Genomic DNA, 12,500 nt, shown 5'->3' on the forward strand with positions numbered 1-12,500 from the left:
AGTTTGCCTTACCGGGAAATGTATGAAAATGTAGGATTGAATTCTTGAATCGTGAATTGCCAGCGAGCAAACTGGCTTGTGAAGTTGTTGCCTTTGAAGATCTCTGTGACAGCATAAATGATCAGTGTGGACATGAATTTTATAGCCTAATATGAGTTCATGAAAATGACGTAACGTCCAGATAACAGCGAGACTTTCACGCTTCGTGATGTCATCATTTTGCTCTGCCTTACTGAGAAGTTTGCTAGCACACGCTAATATGTGATGTTTATCAAGTCATACCTTTTGCATGAGAACAGCACCGATTCCAAAGCCTGAAGCATTAGTGTATAAGGTGGAATCTTTCTCGAAATTAGGAAAAGCAAGGATTGGTGCTTGACAAAAGGCAGTTTTGAGAAGATGAAGGGCGTTTTGTTTCTTTTTAGACCAGATGAATGCAACATTTTTCTTGAGCAAATGAGTGAGAGACTGAGCGATAAGACTGAAATTTTTGATGACCTGGAGATAAAATCTAGCAAGACTGATGAATTACCTGATCTGATCAATATTAGTAGGAATAGGGAAATTTTTCACAATATTTACTTTGTCATTTAAAGTGTGTATACCATCTCTGTCGACTTTATGGCCAAGGAATTTGACTTGCTGTTTGAGAAACGAGCATTTGCTGAGTTTGATTTTTAAACCAGAAGCTTGAAAGCATGATAGAACGAGAGACTGTGTGAAAATGCTCTTGTAGAGTCTTTAATGCCATGATAACGTCATCAAGGAAGCAGAACACACTTCTACCGATGAAACCTGAGAGAACAGAATTCATCAATCTTTGAAATGCTAAAGGCGAGTTATGTAGACCTTGAGCCATGCGTTTGAACATGAATTGGCCAGAGGTGGTAGTGAAAGCAGTATATGGCCGTGCACCACACAAAACCAAAGTTAGTCAAATCCTTCATCAAAACAACTGTGACTAATGTATTAGTCATTTCATGCGATCGCTGCTTCCTTGTAATTATTGGTTAAACACGTTTACATACTTACTTTGCGATGAAAATCACTCCGTTTGAAATGTTTGTAATATTTTATGAAATAATATGATTATGTATGACAATATAGTACATCAAGCGTAGTTTGGGACCATTTCCGCAATTTGAATCTACCGCCTTTGACGTGGCATCCCGCCAGTAGAGGGGAGTAGTAGCGTAGTGTAACGCCACCCCCCCCTCCTCCGGTTCCCCCCTCCTCCTTCCTCCTCACCGGTCCGATCAGAGCTCTAATGAGACGAGGCAAAGATCTTCACGGTGAAGAAGAAAAATAAAAAGAAGAGGAAGAGAGAAGAGGTGAAGCACGCACACACAATAGAAAAAAAAGAAAACATTTTTGATTGGTAATGGTTCTCGCCTTCATCGTCATGGCCAGAGGGTAGGGAGAGGTTAAATTATCACACAGTACCTACAGTGTGGCTTTATTAGGAGGAACGAAAAATATAAAAAAAAATAGCAAAAAAATAATTAAATGAATAATACTGATGGGATTCTTTGGGTTGACTGACCCACTATGACACTATCGAGTGGTTAATCTAGAAAAAAAAAAAAAAAACACTTGGCACTTGAAATTCTGGTATGGCATATACACTTATACTCCGTTACTTAACACTACGAATACACAAGAAAATAATTACTTTTATAACTCCTCAAGAGTACCATTGATTCTGGGCACCGTTATATCCCTAAATAGCGTCACAGCCTTCATCCATCACTTCTCTACGGCAATAATATTGCTCACAACACATTCACAGTAGACTATATTTGACTAAAGAAACATTACATGGCTAACACTTTCCCAAGACTCTGTGGCCTGTCTCCACGTGGGACCAACACCGGCTATTTTATCTGTTGCCAGAGGGAAGGGAGATGCCATTCTGTCAACACGTACAGTCACTATATCTTCACTAGAGACATGAATAATAAACATGAACACAGTAATATTCACTTCTAAATAAAAGAAAAATCAAATATTTCAGAGCTACGAGACCCACCTATTGCCAGAGGGAAGGGAGACGCCATTCTGTGCTCTCTCCCTCAACACCCACAGGCCTCTGAAGTTATTGGAACCTTAGCTAGTTCTCTCTCTCTCTTCTTTCACAAATAATTTTACTGAACCGTGAGTTTAAATAAAAATGCAGGAATAATTGGCTAGCAAGGTGAGCATATAGGCTGGACATTAGTTGAAGTTAATAATTGAATTTTAAATTACTAACATATTTTATAAGCTAGGGAATGACACCTTATGAGTTACTGGTAGGCTGACGCAACATGATGTAATCCTATTATTCGTATTACCACTGATTAAAGAAAACCACAGTTGAAATAAGTAAAGACTATTTATAACAAATGTTTCAAGACTTTTAAATCACTCCCACGAATACACGCCTTATAAATATACTTTTTCATATAATCACTAAACCTTTAATTACCGCTATTATCCTCCTCTTCACCGCAAGCTACAAAAGAAAACAATTATTGGGGAGACTCAAAGAAACACAGAAATAATAAAAAGGAGCGTTACAGTAGTAGTAGTAGTAAGTTAATCATTGATGTTGTTTCTGTACTGATTAATGTTGGATAGTTATGGCTGAAATTTGTGTGTAGAATCAGTACATGCAGTTGTGGGACTGTATGATGCCGGTATGTTCTTGCTTGGGTAGGGACATATTATGCAATGTTACAGGAGGCTGCAATGGTCATCTGTAATCACTTTGGTTCTTGAAGCTTGTGAAGGGCCAGAATGCATATTCCTAAAGTCTGGAAGGAGTTGTCCGCCAGCCTGTATGGACACTAGGCTGTAGCTCCAAAACTAACTGTAGGATTCTCTCTAAAATAGTCTCATTGAGATTCTCGCACAAAATTACCTATACGTAACTTAATCTAACCTAACCTAACCGCTACAAGAGTAAATGGGCCAAAACATTACCAGACTTCGGGAATATGCCTCCAGAGGGATATGGGTTAAGGTCGCTTCACACACATCAGTGCCATATTCATTCCGTGCTGTTCAGTGCTTCAGTGTCAGTAAAAAAAAAATTCGTCATTTTGGAATTCGGCGGAAGCATTTACACACGTCTGGCGAAGTACCGTGTTTTGACTGAAGTGATTGTTACGTCTCCGTTCCGTGAAATGGAATATCGTCGTCACTGGTATTTTAAAAATTTTCACGGATGTCGGACGAGTGTTTGAAATAAAATAGAAGAAATTGAAATGGTGATAAATACTCTTTTTAATTTATGTAATTAATCACATTGTACATTATACCATTGTACATTATAGCTTTGAAAAACAGTCGTGAGGAGAGAGAGAGAGAGAGAGAGAGAGAGTAGGAGCATTTCAGTTGAGCCTATTCTGCCCTGGTTCGTGTTTGCTGCGGTGACACGGTGCCGCACTGAGTGAAGATTGCGTTCATAATCACTTATCGGGGGTGGAGTGGGGAAAGGAGAGTCAGGAAGTGAGGATATTTATATTATTTGACATATTATTTGATAGCATGTCAACTTTTGTGTGTGTGTGTGTGTGTGTGGGGGTGGGTGTTGGATCAGTGACAGGTGGCGCTGGGGAGTTACCACGGCGAGCGGCTGGCTGGCTGCAGTGTTTTGGTCAGCACTGGTCAATCTCGCCCTACACGCTCTATTAACCAGTGTTTCCGTCTTCCCGACACCTTCTTCCTGCACCAAGCACCGTCAAGCATCACCAGAGAGGCACGAGTACGTAAGGTGAGTCCAGCGGGGCCAGTCTCTCCTCAGTCAGCCTTACTGCCTTCACAACACCCTAATCCTCCCTGTAGTGTCTTGTATTCGTTTATTTAGGATTCATTATTCGTTATTTAGTTTTTTTAGGGGTTAATTATTTATATTTAGGTTTTGTTTACGTATGAGTCTGGAAAGAGTTGGAAATTTATTCAAATATTTAATGTTCGCCAATATGTAAACAAGCCGTCAGCTGTGTTATTAGCCATTATTTGCCTCGTCTCTCACTTATTGTAAGCCTAACATATCACAAGATGGATCCACATGTCTAGCCTTCATATCCGCTGGTCAGATATATCCGTCATTGCCTGGTTTTGGTGTTATATAGGAATAAATAAGGCAACATGGCCGCCGGCTCCCCCACTGAGGTCGCCGCCGAGGGCCACCATGATGGACTGGCACCTGTTCCGGCTTGTTGGTTCCAATATTTTTTAAAAATTTTCTGAATTAATTTATTTGGCTTGTATAGTAAGATTTTATGGTTTCTAAAAATATTTCGTTGCTTTTGAAGTGTTTTTCTTGCTTCAGTTAAGTAAATGTGCTGAATTTGGTGTTGTTTTTTTATGTAAGTAAGGGGCAGTTTGTACGGTGAAATTTACCCAGCCTGGTTTTTGGCTTTTTTATTTGAGGCTTTAATGAAGATTTTATTGCTTCAAAAAATCGTTTATGATTTTTAAAGTATGTTGCGTTCCTGTTGAGTTAAGTATGTGGAATTTGAATAGGCTTATTGTCCCGTTGAAAGTGGTGATTTTGTCATTTTTTAGCTTCTTTATTTTTTTATTGTAGCTTGTAACTAAGTGTGCATTATTTTTAAAAAATAGTTCAGATTTTTTTAAATGTTTTTTTACCAGTGTAAAGTGGAATAGGTGGACTTTTCAGTGTTTTTAATGGTGTCAAAATTTCCAACACTTTTTCCATATTTCACATAATATTTCTTTATAACTACTGAGACTGGAGGTGTTTTGATATTGTGAATATTAATTAAAGTAATTGTCAAGTCAGAATATATAATGCATTCGAGCCTAGCTTCATTTTTTCTATGGGTCAATTTCAAAATGAAATACGTTACGTACGTATGGCAGCGGGGCGCCGGCACCTCGCCTGTGACGTCATCAAGGATTCGGGACTCGGTCTGCTCCAGTGTCTCCTCAATATTTACCGTAATTCCCAGTGTTTTCCAAGTGTTTCCAGCTGTTTCTAAAGTCAGGCGTGTAGATAGTTGTAGTAGAAGGAAAAAAATAAGAGAAATGAAAGAGGAGAAGGAAGAAATAAAAAGAAATGGAGGAGGAGGCAAAACAGGTAAACAATATTTAGTTTAGTTTCCCTTGCTGCGCTGCAGTTCTCTGTAATATTTGGTGTGTTTTGGGTGTTTTATGTGTTTAGGATGTATGTAGGAATGTTGTGGGGTGTTTTGAGTGTGTTTTGGTGGTGTTTAGGTGTGTTTTGGGTGTATATTTGCTGTTATCATTGTGTTTTGGGTGAATTTTGGGTGTTTTAAATGTGGTTTAGGATGTTTTTAGTTATATTGTAAGTGGTTTGAGTCCTGTGGGGTGTTTTGAGTATATTGTGGGATGTTTTTGTGTGTTATGGGTGTGTTTGGGGGTATATTGGGGTGTAGTGAGTTTGTTTTGGGTTTATTTTCTGTTTTAAGTGTTTCAGTGAGTTTGGGTGTGTGTGTCGGGTCTTTTGAGGCGTATTTGATTGTGTGCAAGTAGTTTTGGGTCTTTAAGGGTGTGTTTGTGGCGTGTTTGTGGTGTTGAGTGGTGCTTTAAGTGTGTTTTGGATGTTTTGATGTGTTTTGGGTGTGTTTGATGAGTTTTGGGGTGTTGTAGTGTATTTTGGGTGTTTTAAATCTTTTGAGTGTGTTTGGATGAGTTTTAGGTATATTGGGGTGCTTTGAGTGTGTTTTGGATAAATTTAGCGTGGTTGGGGTGGGTTATTTGGATGTTTTTAGATGTTTCGGGGTGTTTTGAGTGAATATTCAATATTTGGTTGTGTTTAGGTGAGTGTAGTGGGTATTTTGGGGTGTTATGATGTGTTTTGGTTGTGTTTTGGATGTTTTGAGTGTATTTTGAGTGTGTTTTGGTAAGTTTTGTTGCATGTAGGGATGTTGAGTGTTATATATATATATATATATATATATATATATATATATATATATATATATATATATATATATATATATATATATATATAATGGAAAGGCAATGAGAAGAGGGACAAAAGAACATGGGATGCACTGCCTGTGTTCATACCGGGATCTGATGTCAGTTCTTGTGAAGGGCCAGAATGCATATTCCTGAAGTCTGGAAGGAGTCGTCCGCCAGCCTGTATGGACACTAGGCTGTAGCTCCAAAACTAACTGTAGGATTCTCTCTAAAATAGTCTCATTGACTATTTATACAATTTATGTATTGTGCGTTAAATGTATTGCATGTTTATCTCTGTTTTCACGGGTTATTTGTGTGACGTCTGTGTAAAATGTGTCATGTGTGTTGCCTTGAGCACGATACTGTCTTGTTAATTATACTTAGTACGTTTTATGGTTAATTGAATAGCTCTATCTACGTACAAATAGATAATTTATTATTTATTATAATTTTACTAATTTTCTTTTCAGATACTTTTTTTTTCAGTCTCCCATAATCTTTTGACTACTCTTTAGAGACTTTTTTCAGCCTTTTCGTTGCCCTTGACCAGAACCTCTCTTACATATAAAATCTCTCTCTCTCTCTCTCTCTCTCTCTCTCTCTCTCTCTCTCTCTCTCTCTCTCTCTCTCTCTCTCTCTCTCTCCTACACGCAAAGCCACGTCCCAAGCCCACGTGTCTCTTACTAACCCCATATCAACCTTTATCCTGCTTTACTACGTCACCCGAGGACTGTATCTCATCTGACCCACATCTTGCTAAAACTGTGTCGTGCTTTAGGTTAAAAATTATATTATTCTATCTCCAAGAGTACACGTGCGTACCAGTCCTATCTCGCCTCTGCTTGTCTTTGTCTCCTTTATCTCCTGCCCAACTTTTAAACGGACGACGGTGGTGGTGTTGTTGTTGTTGTTGTTGTTGTTGGTGGTGGTGGTGGTAAAGCACAAAATTACCTATATGTAACTTAATCTAACCTAACCTAACCGCTACAAGAGTAAATGGGCCAAAACATTACCAGACTTCGGGAATATGCCTCCAGAGGGATACGGGTTAAGGCCGCTTCACACACATCAGTGCCATATTCGTTCCGTGCTGTTCAGTGCTTCAGTGTCAGTAAAAAAAATTCATCATTTTGGAATTCAGCGGAAGCATTTACACACGTCCGGCGAAGTACCATGTTTAGACTGAAGTGATTGTTACGTCTCCGTTCCGTGAAATGGAATATTGTCGTCACTGGTATTTTAAAAATTTTCACGGATGTCGGACAAGTGTTTGAAATAAAATAGAAGAAATTGAAATGGTGATAAATACTCTTTTTAATTGATGTAATTAATCACATTGTACATTATACTTACCACAACACACCACATAACACCACACCACATCATAACACACCACACCATACCACACCACACCACACATCACTGAGCAATGTCATCAAACAGTTTTTGGACATTCTTAAGTACTGGAAAATTTTAGTTTCATCATTAATTAATTCCTCGTACAGAGTAACAAAATCTCCTTCAGTTTCTCTTTTTCTTCCACGTTTCATGTACCCACTTTTCTTTTCTTTATTTTTTGTTAAGCAAGCATCTTGCTCTTCATCAAGAATTATGACAATCACAGCCAACTCAACGTCTGAAAGGATATGTGTGCGTAGACGTCACAAAAGCGACATGGATATCACTGAACCTATACGATACTAATACGGCATTGATAGGTGTGAAACCATCTTTGAGTGTACTATTCAGGTAGTGTACCCACTATCTGCCAATTTCACTGGGACAAAAGCACAATTAGGTGATTGTTAAGAACAACAACAATAATAATAATAATAATAATAATAATAATAATAATAATGATAATATAATAAAAGGAGTTAAGCCATCTATATATTTAGCTAGATTGATATTATCATTATTATTGTTATCATCATTATTACATATCAAGGTATCGTGACATTATTATTAATAATGTTATTATTATTATTATTATTATTATTATTATTATTATTATTATTATTATTATTATTATTATTGTTATTATTATTATCATTATCATATTTCAGCTATCCAACATCAGAACAGTATATGAATATGGCAAATGCTGTTTTGACATCATTTCCTACCATCCTGAGAAACACTGATCTCGAGGAGCATGAATTGCAGCTGCAATGGAAATTGCGCATCCAGCACAAGTTTCAGAATTCAAGAAAGAGGCAGGATTCCTCAGTGACTGAGGTGATGTCAAGGAAAAAGAAGATCCCTTGCATAGCACCAAAAGAGACTACGTGTCCCACTGATGTGTGGAGTAAAGGCTTACCTTCCACCAAGGCCCCATTCAGAAGATGATGAGTCATTAGAGGGACATAGACAGTGGCTTGCTCTACATTGGATGAAGAAAGATCCCGAGTTAGATAAGGTATGTGATATTTGTACGCTTGATTTATCTTTTTTATATTTCAGAGACTACTTTACTGGTGTTGTTTAAAAATACCTGCTCTTATGTAAGCAATTTCAATGGTACTGGTGGATACCCACTGAAAAATGATGCTCGTATATATATATATATATATATATATATATATATATATATATATATATATATATATATATATATATATATATATATATATATATATATATATATATATATATATATGAGGGAGAGAGGGAGGCTGGCAGGACAGTCAACTTATGAAAACTAATTTTACTTTAATGATTTTCCTCAGGCTGAACACCTCATGCAGTTGACACTTTCTGAGACGCAAAAAAATAATCAATGGGAACATTCTTGTAGCAGAAATCCTGAACTTGTACCCGTGGATTCAGACTTTTGATGGCGTAAGTGTGTATATATGTACACTTTATGGATTTTGCTACATATTGTTACTAATTGTCAACTTTATTTGTAGGGCTATAATGTATATAGCTATTTATATTTTATAATAGGTAATTGATATTTAACTACCAGTACTTCCATTCTCCCTCTCAGGCTCAAAGGCCTCAGTGACAGGAGATAAGCACTCATAACTAAGTACAGTTATTGCAGATGCCCATCTATGTAACCTTCACTTATAATTATTTGATGCTTATATCTTTACAGATAATCAAGGAGTTCCTGAGATTAGAACCACAAACGGATGAACCAGACCCAAGAGTAGCAGTTTTGAAAGGGCTGGAGAAATATAGGCTCTCAATAATTGCCATTCTCAAAAAAAGAAAAGCAGTTCCTCTGTACATGGAAACCTTACTTGAACTCTATGACCACGATGAAAGTCAATGTGAGTAATGTCTAGTTCAATTTGTTCATTTCAGTAGCTGGTAGCAGTTTAATATATGTATCTTTTCATCATTAGCAATGCATCTTTCACTTTTATAAGCCTAGTATTCATGAAACTATGCTGCATGCAAAAACCAAACATTGTATTAAGCATGACCTATCTAACTGTAATGCTTGCACCAATTTCTATAAAGGTACTAATTTAATTGTTAAATTCTTGCTCTTCTATCAAATTTTTGGCTGAGTGCTATGGCTAAATAATTGTTTGCAGCATAAGTGATGTTAAAGATTTTAATAGGTGTAAAGCATCTCTCTCTCTCTCTCTCTCTCTCTCTCTCTCTCTCTCTCTCTCTCTCTCTCTCTCTCTCTCTCTCTCTCTCTCTCTCTCTCTCTCTCTCTCTCTCTCTCTCTCGTAAGGAAAGACATCATTTCTAGTGTAAATAAACCCAATAGGCTGTCCAATTTGAAATTTAAAATGTAAATATTATCAATCTTTTTAGAAATGTTAGCTGCATCCTCTTCCCTTGCAGTCCAATAAGACAGGTCACTAATTCGTGTGGAGATAGAATTCTTGGAGTCACCTTTGCCGGCACTAGTGCAAGTGCAAACAGTCTGATAAAGGTTTCTTCCATGGTTGTGATGAAGTTCAGGACTTCTCACACTGTTTTGGTGGATATGATGAGAAGAATCGGGAGTTCGGAACATCAGTGCGTTATGTCGGGGCATGTAGGTTCGGCTGGGGTTTCTTTGTTTGTTTCTTTTTTTTTTTTTTTTGATCAGTACTCATCATATTCTTATGAGGACTTGCTAGACAAAGCATTATTGCATTATGATATTACCCAAATAGTGTCTCAAGTAAAAAACATAACCGCATACTCGTACAAAAGATTTGCTGCTGTGACACAAAGGACAAAAATCATTAGTATACTGGTCGTTCTGAGCATTCAATCAAAATGCTTGTCATTCATATAATTAGTAGAACCATCGAGGAGCTTTATTTTTGTTAATTCTTATGTGATAAAGCAATAATTACAGGAGACTTTTAAAAGATTGGTACTCAAATTAGTGGACTGTCCTATTGGATGTGACCATATCTTCACTTTTTCCTCACACAGTTAATTTTCTTTTGTTTATTTGATTTACTTATTATCATATTTATTTATATATTTATTTATTTGCACCAGATGCTTGCTTAGTTATATTGGGGTTACTTCACCTGCTTGGAGAAAGGAAAGACTCCATTTTTACTAAGGTTAAATTTCAGTACCTTTGATTTTAGAGTGGTGTGTATATATTGAAATTTCTGAATATATTATCACCTTAAGATATACATCTACATATAAATTTTATTTTAATGTCAAAATGTTATTAATGTTTACACTATTATTTCTTCCTTAAGGTACCAGAAGAAGAACTAAGAACAGGGCAGTCTAGTGTGTATTTGATGGTGCACCTGTAGCTGAACCAACATGTATTTCTATGGCTGTAGTCTCATTGGTAGCAGGGCTTTGTGTTTAATATTGAATACCCAAAAATTGTGAACATTTCCTCCGTTTCACAACATCCCATCTCTTAGGTATCAAGTATGACAAAGGTAACACTTCAAAAACAAGATCTCTACTTGTAAAACTCAATGAAGTAAAGACAGAATTGAGCTACAAAAATGCATAAATCTGCTTCCAAATATATTCAACTCCACACATAATGCTCTCTCTCTCTCTCTCTCTCTCTCTCTCTCTCTCTCTCTCTCTCTCTCTCTCTCTCTCTCTCTCTCTCTCTCTCTCTCTCTCTCTCTCTCTCTCTCTCTCTCTCTCTCTCTCTCTCTCTCACACACACACACACACACACACACACACACACACACACACACACACACACACACACTAGTCAATTACTAGTTAAAGATTAATCAGTGAAATAAATACATAACATTATGTTAATAAGTTTTCTAAAAGGAAAAGGAAATACTTGTACTTCCCCTTCCCCCCAACCCAGTATTCATGAAATCTTACTGAATTGTTATCTTATGTTATATATATATATATATATATATATATATATATATATATATATATATATATATATATATATATATATATATATATATATATATATATATATATTATATAATGAATGGAGAGTAGACACACACACTCTCTCTCTCTCTCTCTCTCTCTCTCTCTCTCTCTCTCTCTCTCTCTCTCTCTCTCTCTCTCTCTCTCTCTCTCTCTCTCTCTCTCTCTCTCTCTCTCTCTCTCTCTCTCTCTCTCTCTCTCTCTCTCTCTCTCTCTCTCTCCAAATTGGGAAGTATTCTTCATGTACCATATGATGCATATATTTTTATTTTATTATTTTTTTATGCATTTTTTACCTTTTTTTTTTTTTTTTTTGTCTCTATGTTATTGCAAGTGATACGTGAAGCTTCTTTATTACTGTTCTGAGCATTTCTGTAGATTTGTTTAGTTAGTATATCCCATAGAAATACTCATTTTCGTTTTTTGTGTGGCTTTAAAGGATTAATGGTGACATATGGATATGATCTGGGTTAAAAGCTTGTACAAATAAGGTTAAATGTCAATTTTTGCACTGGTTGTTTCCCTAAGTTTCTTAAAAGTACTGTGATATAATGATTAGCAGTGGACTAATTAATTATTCTTTACAGGGTCTGTAACTCCTTACATTTAATTTATGTTAACTTTACTTACATATTTTTTCCTTTAGTTTATGAATGGGAGGAAGGTTTAATATTCATATCTTAAGAGATGCTTACTTTCTTTTCCACATTGCAAGTTTTAGTGATTAATACTCACAAATGTGTATTATTTACTTAATGGCTTGTCAAAACAGGTTGTTTTTTGTGTTGCTTTTTTTTTTTTTTCTCATGCTAGGATGAAGTGTTACTAATGGAGTTTATTTTTTACATCTGTTTTATATATCATTACAGTTTTGAGGGGAGCTTTCTGTTAAATGTTCAAGTGAAAAGCATATTATACTATAGATGATAAAAATTATAGTGTTTATTTTTTTATTTTTTTATTTTTTTTAATGCAATGAAATGGAGGGAACATTTAATTGTATATGAATATATTGAATTTATTACCTATTCTTTCCCTAACCTTGAGACAGCAGTAGCTAGCTGCTAGTATTAAAGGTACTAATGATTAATCACCTGCCTAAGAAAGACTAACTAATTAGTCATTTAATTGACTAACCTATGATCCACTTTACTAATGTGGTTAGTAGAAGCAGTGAACAGTACGAAGGCATTAGTCAGATATAT

General features: G+C 36.2%; 1 long non-coding RNA gene across 1 annotated transcript; it reads left to right on the forward strand.

The window, feature by feature from the left end:
* Nucleotides 1-3,320: 3,320 nt before the first annotated feature.
* Nucleotides 3,321-11,101, forward strand: LOC135088674 (uncharacterized). Its single transcript, XR_010261073.1, has 6 exons — nt 3,321-3,757; nt 8,007-8,359; nt 8,670-8,781; nt 9,044-9,221; nt 10,405-10,472; nt 10,620-11,101. It is a non-coding gene; the product is annotated as an uncharacterized LOC135088674 (long non-coding RNA).
* Nucleotides 11,102-12,500: the final 1,399 nt, after the last annotated feature.

The sequence above is a fragment of the Scylla paramamosain genome, chromosome 31 (genome assembly GCF_035594125.1).
Source record: "Scylla paramamosain isolate STU-SP2022 chromosome 31, ASM3559412v1, whole genome shotgun sequence".
Classification (NCBI taxonomy): Eukaryota; Metazoa; Arthropoda; class Malacostraca; order Decapoda; family Portunidae; genus Scylla; species Scylla paramamosain.